This window comes from Saccoglossus kowalevskii, chromosome 14, assembly GCF_978046115.1.
Source record: "Saccoglossus kowalevskii chromosome 14, keSacKowa6.1, whole genome shotgun sequence".
NCBI classification, from domain to species: Eukaryota; Metazoa; Hemichordata; class Enteropneusta; family Harrimaniidae; genus Saccoglossus; species Saccoglossus kowalevskii.
Window position 1 is genome coordinate 35,537,803 of NC_140654.1, and position 14,713 is coordinate 35,552,515.

The window sequence follows — 14,713 nt, forward strand, 5'->3', positions numbered from 1 at the left end:
CACTGTAGAACGTGCACTTTCACTACACCCTCGAACGTACACTTTCACTACACCCTTGAACGTACACTTTCACTACACCCTAGAACGTACACTTTCACTCACTGCACCCTGGAACGTACACTTTCACTACACCTTAGAACGAACACTTTCACTTCATCCTGGAACGTACACTTTCACTGCACCCTAGAACGTACACTTTCACTACACTCTTGAACGTACAATTTCACTACACCCTGGAACGTACACTTTCACTGCACCCTAGAACATACACTTTCACTGCACCCTAGAACGTACACTTTCACTACACCCTTTAACGTACACTTTCACTACACCCTAGAACATGCACTTTTACTACACCCTAGAACGTCCACTTTCACTACACCCTAGAACGTACACTTTCACAACACCCTAGAACTTACACTTTCACTACACCCTAGAATGTACACTTTCACTACACCTTAGAACGTGCACCTTCACTACACCCTAGAACATACACTTTCATTACACCATAGAACGTCCACTTTCACTACACCCTAGAACGTACACTTTCACTACACCCTAGAACGTACACTTTCACTACACCCTAGAACGTACACTTTCACTACACCATAGAACGTGCACCTTCACTACACCCTAAATCATGCCCATTCACTACACCCTAGAACGTACACTCGCACTACACCCTAGAACGTACACTTTCACTACACCCTAGAACGTGCACTTTCACTACACCCTAGAACGTCCACTTTCACTACACCCTAGAACGTATACTTTCACTACACCATAGATCTTACGATTTCATTACACCCTAGAACGTACACTTTCACTACACCCTAGAATGTACACTTTTACTTCAACCTGAATCGTACAATTTCACTACACCCTAGAATGTACACTTTTACTACAACCTGGAACGTACACTTTCACTACACTCTGGAACGTACACTTTCACTACACCCGACAACACACACCCTCACTACACCCTAGAACGTACACTTCCACTGCACCCTAGAACGTTCACTTTCACTACGCCCTAGAACGTACACTTTCACTACACCCTAGAACGTACACTTTCACTACATCCTAGAAAGTACACTTTCACTACACCCTGGAATGTACACTTTCACTACACCATTGAACGTACACTTTCACTACACCCTAGAACGTGCAATTTCACTACAACCTACAACGTGCACTTTCACTACACCGTAGAACGTGCACTTTCACTACACCCTCGAACGTACACTTTCACTACACCCTCGAACGTACACTTTCACTACACCCTAGAACGTACACTTTCACTCCACCCTGGAACGTACACTTTCACTACACCTTAGAACGTACACTTTCACTTCACCCATGGAACGTACACTTTCACTACACCCTAGAACGTACACTTTCACTACACCCTTGAACGTACACTTTCACTACACCCTAGAACGTACACTTTCACTGCACCCTGAAACGTACACTTTCACTACACCCTAGAACGTACACTTTCACTACACCCTCGAACGTACTTTCACTACACCCTAGAATGTACACTTTCACTGCACCCTAGAACATACACTTTCACTACACCCTAGAACATACACTTTCATTACACCATAGAACGTACACTTTCACTACACCCTAGAACATGCACTTTTACTACACCCTAGAACGTCCACTTTCACTACACCCTAGAATGTACACTTTCACTACACCCTTGAACGTACACTTTCACTACACCCTAGAACGTACACTTTCACTGCACCCTGAAACGTACACTTTCACTACACCCTAGAACGTACACTTTCACTACACCCTCGAACGTACTTTCACTACACCCTAGAATGTACACTTTCACTGCACCCTAGAACATACACTTTCACTACACCCTAGAACATACACTTTCATTACACCATAGAACGTACACTTTCACTACACCCTAGAACATGCACTTTTACTACACCCTAGAACGTCCACTTTCACTACACCCTAGAATGTACACTTTCACTACACCCTAGAACGTACACTTTCACTACACCCTAGAACGTACACTTTCACTATACCTTAGAACGTGCACCTTCACTACACCCTATAACGTACACTTTCACTACACCCTAGAACGTACACTTTCACTGCACCCTAGAAGGTACTCTTTCACTGCACCCTAGAACGTACACTTTCACTACACCCTAGAACATACACTTTCACTACACCCTAGAATGTACACTTTCACTACACCTAGAACGCACACTTTCACTACACCCTAGAACGTACACTCTCACTACACCCTAGAACGTACACTTTCACTACACCCTCGAACGTACTTTCACTACACCCTAGAATGTACACTTTCACTGCACCCTGAACGTACACTTTCACTACACCCTAGAACGTGCACTTTCACTACAACCTAGAACTTACACTTTCACTGCACCGTAGAACGTACACTTTCACTACACCCTAGAACATACACTTTCACTACACCCTAGAATGTACACTTTCACCCCACCCTAGAACATACACTTTCACTACACTCTAGAACATACACTTTCATTACACCATAGAACGTACACTTTCACTACACCCTAGAACATGCACTTTTACTACACCCTAGCACGTCCACTTTCACTACACCCTAGAACGTACACTTTCACTACACCCTAGAACGTACACTTTCACTACACCCTAGAACGTACACTTTCACTATACCTTAGAACGTGCACCTTCACTACACCCTATAACGTACACTTTCACTACACCCTAGAACGTACACTTTCACTGCATCCTAGAAGGTACTCTTTCACTGCACCCTAGAACGTACACTTTCACTACACCCTAGAACATACACTTTCACTACACCCTAGAATGTACACTTTCACTACACCCTAGAACGTACACTTTCACTACACCCTAGAACGTACACTCTCACTACACCCTAGAACGTACACTTTCACTACACTCTAGAACATACACTTTCACTACACCCTAGAACGTACACTTTCACTACACACTAGAACGTACATTTTCACTACACCCTAGAACGTGCACCTTCACTACACCCTAAAACGTGCACATTCACTACACCCTAGAACATACCCTCGCACTACACCATAGAACGTACACTTTCACTACATCCTAGAACATGCACTTTTACTACACCCTAGAACGTCCACTTTCACTACACCCTAAAACGTACACTTTCAATACACCCTAGAACTTACACTTTCACTACACCCTAGAACGTACACTTTCACTACACCTTAGAACGTGCACCTTCACTACACCCTAAATCATGTCCATTTACTACACCCTAGAACGTACACTCGCACTACACCCTAGAACGTACACTTTCACTACACCCTAGAACGTGCACTTTCACTACACCCTAGAACGTCCACTTTCACTACACCCTAGAACGTATACTTTCACTACACCATAGATCTTACGATTTCATTACACCCTAGAACGTACACTTTCACTACACCCTAGAATGTACACTTTTACTTCAACCTGAATCGTACAATTTCACTACACCCTAGAATGTACACTTTTACTACAACCTGGAACGTACACTTTCACTACACTCTGGAACGTACACTTTCACTACACCCGACAACACACACCCTCACTACACCCTAGAACGTACACTTCCACTGCACCCTAGAACGTTCACTTTCACTACGCCCTAGAACGTACACTTTCACTACACCCTAGAACGTACACTTTCACTACATCCTAGAAAGTACACTTTCACTACACCCTGGAATGTACACTTTCACTACACCATTGAACGTACACTTTCACTACACCCTAGAACGTGCAATTTCACTACAACCTACAACGTGCACTTTCACTACACCGTAGAACGTGCACTTTCACTACACCCTCGAACGTACACTTTCACTACACCCTCGAACGTACACTTTCACTACACCCTAGAACGTACACTTTCACTCCACCCTGGAACGTACACTTTCACTACACCTTAGAACGTACACTTTCACTTCACCCATGGAACGTACACTTTCACTACACCCTAGAACGTACACTTTCACTACACCCTTGAACGTACACTTTCACTACACCCTAGAACGTACACTTTCACTGCACCCTGAAACGTACACTTTCACTACACCCTAGAACGTACACTTTCACTACACCCTCGAACGTACTTTCACTACACCCTAGAATGTACACTTTCACTGCACCCTAGAACATACACTTTCACTACACCCTAGAACATACACTTTCATTACACCATAGAACGTACACTTTCACTACACCCTAGAACATGCACTTTTACTACACCCTAGAACGTCCACTTTCACTACACCCTAGAATGTACACTTTCACTACACCCTTGAACGTACACTTTCACTACACCCTAGAACGTACACTTTCACTGCACCCTGAAACGTACACTTTCACTACACCCTAGAACGTACACTTTCACTACACCCTCGAACGTACTTTCACTACACCCTAGAATGTACACTTTCACTGCACCCTAGAACATACACTTTCACTACACCCTAGAACATACACTTTCATTACACCATAGAACGTACACTTTCACTACACCCTAGAACATGCACTTTTACTACACCCTAGAACGTCCACTTTCACTACACCCTAGAATGTACACTTTCACTACACCCTAGAACGTACACTTTCACTACACCCTAGAACGTACACTTTCACTATACCTTAGAACGTGCACCTTCACTACACCCTATAACGTACACTTTCACTACACCCTAGAACGTACACTTTCACTGCACCCTAGAAGGTACTCTTTCACTGCACCCTAGAACGTACACTTTCACTACACCCTAGAACATACACTTTCACTACACCCTAGAATGTACACTTTCACTACACCTAGAACGCACACTTTCACTACACCCTAGAACGTACACTCTCACTACACCCTAGAACGTACACTTTCACTACACCCTCGAACGTACTTTCACTACACCCTAGAATGTACACTTTCACTGCACCCTGAACGTACACTTTCACTACACCCTAGAACGTGCACTTTCACTACAACCTAGAACTTACACTTTCACTGCACCCTAGAACGTACACTTTCACTACACCCTAGAACATACACTTTCACTACACCCTAGAATGTACACTTTCACCCCACCCTAGAACATACACTTTCACTACACTCTAGAACATACACTTTCATTACACCATAGAACGTACACTTTCACTACACCCTAGAACATGCACTTTTACTACACCCTAGAACGTCCACTTTCACTACACCCTAGAACGTACACTTTCACTACACCCTAGAACGTACACTTTCACTACACCCTAGAACGTACACTTTCACTATACCTTAGAACGTGCACCTTCACTACACCCTATAACGTACACTTTCACTACACCCTAGAACGTACACTTTCACTGCATCCTAGAAGGTACTCTTTCACTGCACCCTAGAACGTACACTTTCACTACACCCTAGAACATACACTTTCACTACACCCTAGAATGTACACTTTCACTACACCCTAGAACGTACACTTTCACTACACCCTAGAACGTACACTCTCACTACACCCTAGAACGTACACTTTCACTACACTCTAGAACATACACTTTCACTACACCCTAGAACGTACACTTTCACTACACACTAGAACGTACATTTTCACTACACCCTAGAACGTGCACCTTCACTACACCCTAAAACGTGCACATTCACTACACCCTAGAACATACACTCGCACTACACCATAGAACGTACACTTTCACTACATCCTAGAACATGCACTTTTACTACACCCTAGAACGTCCACTTTCACTACACCCTAAAACGTACACTTTCAATACACCCTAGAACTTACACTTTCACTACACCCTAGAACGTACACTTTCACTACACCTTAGAACGTGCACCTTCACTACACCCTAAATCATGTCCATTTACTACACCCTAGAACGTACACTCGCACTACACCCTAGAACGTACACTTTCACTACACCCTAGAACGTGCACTTTCACTACACCATAGAACGTATACTTTCACTACACCATAGATCTTACAATTTCATTACACCCAATAACGTACACTTTCACTACACCCTAGAACGTACACTTTTACTTCAACCTGAATCGTACAATTTCACTACACCCTAGAATGTACACTTTTACTACAACCTGGAACGTACACTTTCACTACACCCTGGAACCTACACTTTCACTACACCCGAGAACACACACCCTCACTACACCCTAGAACGAACACTTCCACTGCACCCTCGAACGTGCACTTTCACTACGCCCTAGAACGTACACTTTCACTACACCCTAGAACGTACACTTTCACTACATCCTAGAACGTACACTTTCACTACACGCTGGAATGTACACTTTCACTACTCCATAGAACGTACACTTTCACTACACCCTAGAACGGGCACTTTCACTACAACCTAGAACGTGCACTTTCACTACACTGTAGAACGTGCACTTTCACTACACCCTCGAACGTACACTTTCACTACACCCTCGAACGTACACTTTCACTACACCCTAGAACGTACACTTTCACTCACTGCACCCTGGAACGTACATTTTCACTACACCTTAGAACGTACACTTTCACTTCACCCTGGAACGTACACTTTCACTGCACCCTAGAACGTACACTTTCACTACACTCTTGAACATACAATTTCACTACACCCTGGAACGTACACTTTCACTGCACCCTAGAACGTACACTTTCACTGCACCCTAGAACGTACACTTTCACTACACCCTAGAACGTACACTCTCACTACACCCTAGAACGTACACTTTCACTACACTCTAGAACATACACTTTCACTACACCCTAGAACGTACACTTTCACTACACACTAGAACGTACATTTTCACTACACCCTAGAACGTGCACCTTCACTACACCCTAAAACGTGCACATTCACTACACCCTAGAACATACACTCGCACTACACCATAGAACGTACACTTTCACTACATCCTAGAACATGCACTTTTACTACACCCTAGAACGTCCACTTTCACTACACCCTAAAACGTACACTTTCAATACACCCTAGAACTTACACTTCCACTACACCCTAGAACGTACACTTTCACTACACCTTAGAACGTGCACCTTCACTACACCCTAAATCATGCCCATTTACTACACCCTAGAACGTACACTCGCACTACACCCTAGAACGTACACTTTCACTACACCCTAGAACGTGCACTTTCACTACACCCTAGAACGTATACTTTCACTACACCATAGATCTTACAATTTCATTACACCCAATAACGTACACTTTCACTACACCCTAGAACGTACACTTTTACTTCAACCTGAATCGTACAATTTCACTACACCCTAGAATGTACACTTTTACTACAACCTGGAACGTACACTTTCACTACACCCTGGAACCTACACTTTCACTACACCCGAGAACACACACCCTCACTACACCCTAGAACGAACACTTCCACTGCACCCTCGAACGTGCACTTTCACTACGCCCTAGAACGTACACTTTCACTACACCCTAGAACGTACACTTTCACTACATCCTAGAACGTACACTTTCACTACACCCTGGAATGTACACTTTCACTACTCCATAGAACGTACACTTTCACTACACCCTAGAACGGGCACTTTCACTACAACCTAGAACGTGCACTTTCACTACACTGTAGAACGTGCACTTTCACTACACCCTCGAACGTACACTTTCACTACACCCTAGAACGTACACTTTCACTCACTGCACCCTGGAACGTACACTTTCACTACACCTTAGAACGTACACTTTCACTTCACCCTGGAACGTACACTTTCACTGCACCCTAGAACGTACACTTTCACTACACTCTTGAACATACAATTTCACTACACCCTGGAACGTACACTTTCACTGCACCCTAGAACGTACACTTTCACTGCACCCTAGAACGTACACTTTCACTACACCCTATAACGTACACTTTCACTACACCCTAGAACATGCACTTTTACTACACCCTAGAACGTCCACTTTCACTACACCCTAGAACGTACACTTTCACTACACCCTAGAACTTACACTTTCACTACACCCTAGAATGTACATTTTCACTACACCTTAGAACGTGCACCTTCACTACACCCTAGAACATACACTTTCATTACACCATAGAACGTCCACTTTCACTACACCCTAGAACGTACACTTTCACTACACCCTAGAACGTACACTTTCACTACACCCTAGAACGTACACTTTCACTACACCTTAGAACGTGCACCTTCACTACACCCTAAATCATGCCCATTCACTACACCCTAGAACGTACACTCGCACTACACCCTAGAACGTACACTTTCACTACACCCTAGAACGTGCACTTTCACTACACCCTAGAACGTCCACTTTCACTACACCCTAGAACGTATACTTTCACTACACCATAGATCTTACAATTTCATTACACCCTAGAACGTACACTTTCACTACACCCTAGAATGTACACTTTTACTTCAACCTGAATCGTACAATTTCACTACACCCTAGAATGTACACTTTTACTACAACCTGGAACGTACACTTTCACTACACTCTGGAACGTACACTTTCACTACACCCGACAAAACACACCCTCACTACACCCTAGAACGTACACTTCCACTGCACCCTAGAACGTGCACTTTCACTACGCCCTAGAACGTACACTTTCACTACACCCTAGAACGTACACTTTCACTACATCCTAGAAAGTACACTTTCACTACACCCTGGAATGTACACTTTCACTACACCATAGAACGTACACTTTCACTACACCCTAGAACGTGCAATTTCACTACAACCTACAACATGCACTTTCACTACACCGTAGAACGTGCACTTTCACTACACCCTCGAACGTACACTTTCACTACACCTTAGAACGTACACTTTCACTTCACCCATGGAACGTACACTTTCACTACACCCTAGAACGTACACTTTCACTACACCCTTGAACGTACACTTTCACTACACCCTAGAACGTACACTTTCACTGCATCCTGAAACGTACACTTTCACTACACCCTAGAACGTACACTTTCACTACACCCTCGAACGTACTTTCACTACACCCTAGAATGTACACTTTCACTGCACCCTGAACGTACACTTTCACTACACCCTAGAACGTGCACTTTCACTACAACCTAGAACGTACACTTTCACTGCACCCTAGAACGTACACTTTCACTACACCCTAGAACATACACTTTCACTACACCCTAGAATGTACACTTTCACCCCACCCTAGAACATACACTTTCACTACACCCTAGAACATACACTTTCATTACACCATAGAACGTACACTTTCACTACACCCTAGAACATGCACTTTTACTACACCCTAGAACGTCCACTTTCACTACACCCTAGAACGTACACTTTCACTACACCCTAGAACGTACACTTTCACTACACCCTAGAACGTACACTTTCACTATACCTTAGAACGTGCACCTTCACTACACCCTATAACGTACACTTTCACTACACCCTAGAACGTACACTTTCACTACACCCTAGAACATACACTTTCACTACACCCTAGAATGTACACTTTCACCCCACCCTAGAACATACACTTTCACTACACCCTAGAACATACACTTTCATTACACCATAGAACGTACACTTTCACTACACCCTAGAACATGCACTTTTACTACACCCTAGAACGTCCACTTTCACTACACCCTAGAACGTACACTTTCACTGCACCCTAGAACGTACACTTTCACTACACCCTAGAACATACACTCTCACTACACCCTAGAACGTACACTTTCACTACACTCTAGAACATACACTTTCACTACACCCTAGAATGTACACTTTCACTACACACTAGAACGTACATTTTCACTACACCCTAGAACGTGCACCTTCACTACACCCTAAAACGTGCACATTCACTACACCCTAGAACGTACACTCGCACTACTCCATAGAACGTACACTTTCACTACACCCTAGAACATGCACTTTCACTACACCCTAGAACGTCCACTTTCACTACACCCTAGAGCGTACACTTTCACTACACCCTAGAACTTACACTTTCACTACACCCTAGAACGTACACTTTCACTACACCTTAGAACGTACACCTTCACTACACCCTAAATCATGCCCATTCACTACACCCTAGAACGTACACTCGCACTACACCCTAGAACGTACACTTTCACTACACCCTAGAACGTGCACTTTCACTACACCCTAGAACGTATACTTTCACTACACCATAGATCTTACAATTTCATTACACCCAATAACGTACACTTTCACTACACCCTAGAACGTACACTTTTACTTCAACCTGAATCGTACAATTTCACTACACCCTAGAATGTACACTTTTACTACAACCTGGAACGTACACTTTCACTACACCCTGGAACCTACACTTTCACTACACCCAAGAACACACACCCTCACTACACCCTAGAACGTACACTTCCACTGCACCCTCGAACGTGCACTTTCACTACGCCCTAGAACGTACACTTTCACTACACCCTAGAACGTACACTTTCACTACACCCTAGAACTTACATTTTCACTACACCCTAGAACGTACACTTTCACTACACCTTAGAACGTGCACCTTCACTACACCCTAAATCATGCCCATTCACTACACCCTAGAACGTACACTCGCACTACACCCTAGAACGTACACTTTCACTACACCCTAGAACGTGCACTTTCACTACACCCTAGAACGTATACTTTCACTACACCATAGATCTTACAATTTCATTACACCCAATAACGTACACTTTCACTACACCCTAGAACGTACACTTTTACTTCAACCTGAATCGTACAATTTCACTACACCCTAGAATGTACACTTTTACTACAACCTGGAACGTACACTTTCACTACACCCTGGAACCTACACTTTCACTACACCCGAGAACACACACCCTCACTACACCCTAGAACGTACACTTCCACTGCACCCTCGAACGTGCACTTTCACTACGCCCTAGAACGTACACTTTCACTACATCCTAGAACGTACAGTTTCCCTACATCCTAGAACGTACACTTTCACTACACCCTGGAATGTACACTTTCACTACACCATAGAACGTACACTTTCACTACACCCTAGAACTTACACTTTCACTACACCCTAGAACGTACACTTTCACTACACCTTAGAACGTGCACCTTCACTACACCCTAAATCATGCCCATTCACTACACCCTAGAACGTACACTCGCACTACACCCTAGAACGTACACTTTCACTACACCCTAGAACGTGCACTTTCACTACACCCTAGAACGTATACTTTCACTACACCATAGATCTTACAATTTCATTACACCCAATAACGTACACTTTCACTACACCCTAGAACGTACACTTTTACTTCAACCTGAATCATACAATTTCACTACACCCTAGAATGTACACTTTTACTACAACCTGGAACGTACACTTTCACTACACCCTGGAACCTACACTTCCACTACACCCGAGAACACACACCCTCACTACACCCTAGAACGTACACTTCCACTGCACCCTCGAACGTGCACTTTCACTACGCCCTAGAACGTACACTTTCACTACACCCTAGAACGTACACTTTCACTACATCCTAGAACGTACACTTTCACTACACCCTGGAATGTACACTTTCACTACTCCATAGAACGTACACTTTCACTACACCCTAGAACGGGCACTTTCACTACAACCTAGAACGTGCACTTTCACTACACTGTAGAACGTGCACTTTCACTACACCCTCGAACGTACACTTTCACTACACCCTCGAACGTACACTTTCACTACACCCTAGAACGTACACTTTCACTCACTGCACCCTGGAACGTACACTTTCACTACACCTTAGAACGTACACTTTCACTTCACCCTGGAACGAACACTTTCACTGCACCCTAGAACGTACACTTTCACTACACTCTTGAACATACAATTTCACTACACCCTGGAACGTACACTTTCACTGCACCCTAGAACGTACACTTTCACTGCACCCTAGAACGTACACTTTCACTACACCCTATAACGTACACTTTCACTACACCCTAGAACATGCACTTTTACTACACCCTAGAACGTCCACTTTCACTACACACTAGAACGTACACTTTCACTACACCCTAGAACTTACACTTTCACTACACCCTAGAATGTACATTTTCACTACACCTTAGAACGTGCACCTTCACTACACCCTAGAACATACACTTTCATTACACCATAGAACGTCCACTTTCACTACACCCTAGAACGTACACTTTCACTACACCCTAGAACGTACACTTTCACTACACCCTAGAACGTACACTTTCACTACACCTTAGAACGTGCACCTTCACTACACCCTAAATCATGCCCATTCACTACACCCTAGAACGTACACTCGCACTACACCCTAGAACGTACACTTTCACTACACCCTAGAACGTGCACTTTCACTACACCCTAGAACGTCCACTTTCACTACACCCTAGAACGTATACTTTCACTACACCATAGATCTTACAATTTCATTACACCCTAGAACGTACACTTTCACTACACCCTAGAATGTACACTTTTACTTCAACCTGAATCGTACAATTTCACTACACCCTAGAATGTACACTTTTACTACAACCTGGAACGTACACTTTCACTACACTCTGGAACGTACACTTTCACTACACCCGACAACACACACCCTCACTACACCCTAGAACGTACACTTCCACTGCACCCTAGAACGTGCACTTTCACTACGCCCTAGAACGTACACTTTCACTACACCCTAGAACGTACACTTTCACTACATCCTAGAAAGTACACTTTCACTACACCCTGGAATGTACACTTTCACTACACCATAGAACGTACACTTTCACTACACCCTAGAACGTGCAATTTCACTACAACCTACAACATGCACTTTCACTACACCGTAGAACGTGCACTTTCACTACACCCTCGAACGTACACTTTCACTACACCTTAGAACGTACACTTTCACTTCACCCATGGAACGTACACTTTCACTACACCCTAGAACGTACACTTTCACTACACCCTTGAACGTACACTTTCACTACACCCTAGAACGTACACTTTCACTGCATCCTGAAACGTACACTTTCACTACACCCTAGAACGTACACTTTCACTACACCCTCGAACGTACTTTCACTACACCCTAGAATGTACACTTTCACTGCACCCTGAACGTACACTTTCACTACACCCTAGAACGTGCACTTTCACTACAACCTAGAACGTACACTTTCACTGCACCCTAGAACGTACACTTTCACTACACCCTAGAACATACACTTTCACTACACCCTAGAATGTACACTTTCACCCCACCCTAGAACATACACTTTCACTACACCCTAGAACATACACTTTCATTAAACCATAGAACGTACACTTTCACTACACCCTAGAACATGCACTTTTACTACACCCTAGAACGTCCACTTTCACTACACCCTAGAACGTACACTTTCACTACACCCTAGACCGTACACTTTCACTACACCCTAGAACGTACACTTTCACTATACCTTAGAACGTGCACCTTCACTACACCCTATAACGTACACTTTCACTACACCCTAGAACGTACACTTTCACTGCACCCTAGAAGGTACTCTTTCACTGCACCCTAGAACGTACACTTTCACTACACCCTAGAACATACACTCTCACTACACCCTAGAACGTACACTTTCACTACACTCTAGAACATACACTTTCACTACACCCTAGAATGTACACTTTCACTACACACTAGAACGTACATTTTCACTACACCCTAGAACGTGCACCTTCACTACACCCTAAAACGTGCACATTCACTACACCCTAGAACGTACACTCGCACTACACCATAGAACGTACACTTTCACTACACCCTAGAACATGCACTTTCACTACACCCTAGAACGTCCACTTTCACTACACCCTAGAGCGTACACTTTCACTACACCCTAGAACTTACACTTTCACTACACCCTAGAACGTACACTTTCACTACACCTTAGAACGTACACCTTCACTACACCCTAAATCATGCCCATTCACTACACCCTAGAACGTACACTCGCACTACACCCTAGAACGTACACTTTCACTACACCCTAGAACGTGCACTTTCACTACACCCTAGAACGTATACTTTCACTACACCATAGATCTTACAATTTCATTACACCCAATAACGTACACTTTCACTACACCCTAGAACGTACACTTTTACTTCAACCTGAATCGTACAATTTCACTACACCCTAGAATGTACACTTTTACTACAACCTGGAACGTACACTTTCACTACACCCTGGAACCTACACTTTCACTACACCCAAGAACACACACCCTCACTACACCCTAGAACGTACACTTCCACTGCACCCTCGAACGTGCACTTTCACTACGCCCTAGAACGTACACTTTCACTACACCCTAGAACGTACACTTTCACTACACCCTAGAACTTACATTTTCACTACACCCTAGAACGTACACTTTCACTACACCTTAGAACGTGCACCTTCACTACACCCTAAATCATGCCCATTCACTACACCCTAGAACGTACACTCGCACTACACCCTAGAACGTACACTTTCACTACACCCTAGAACGTGC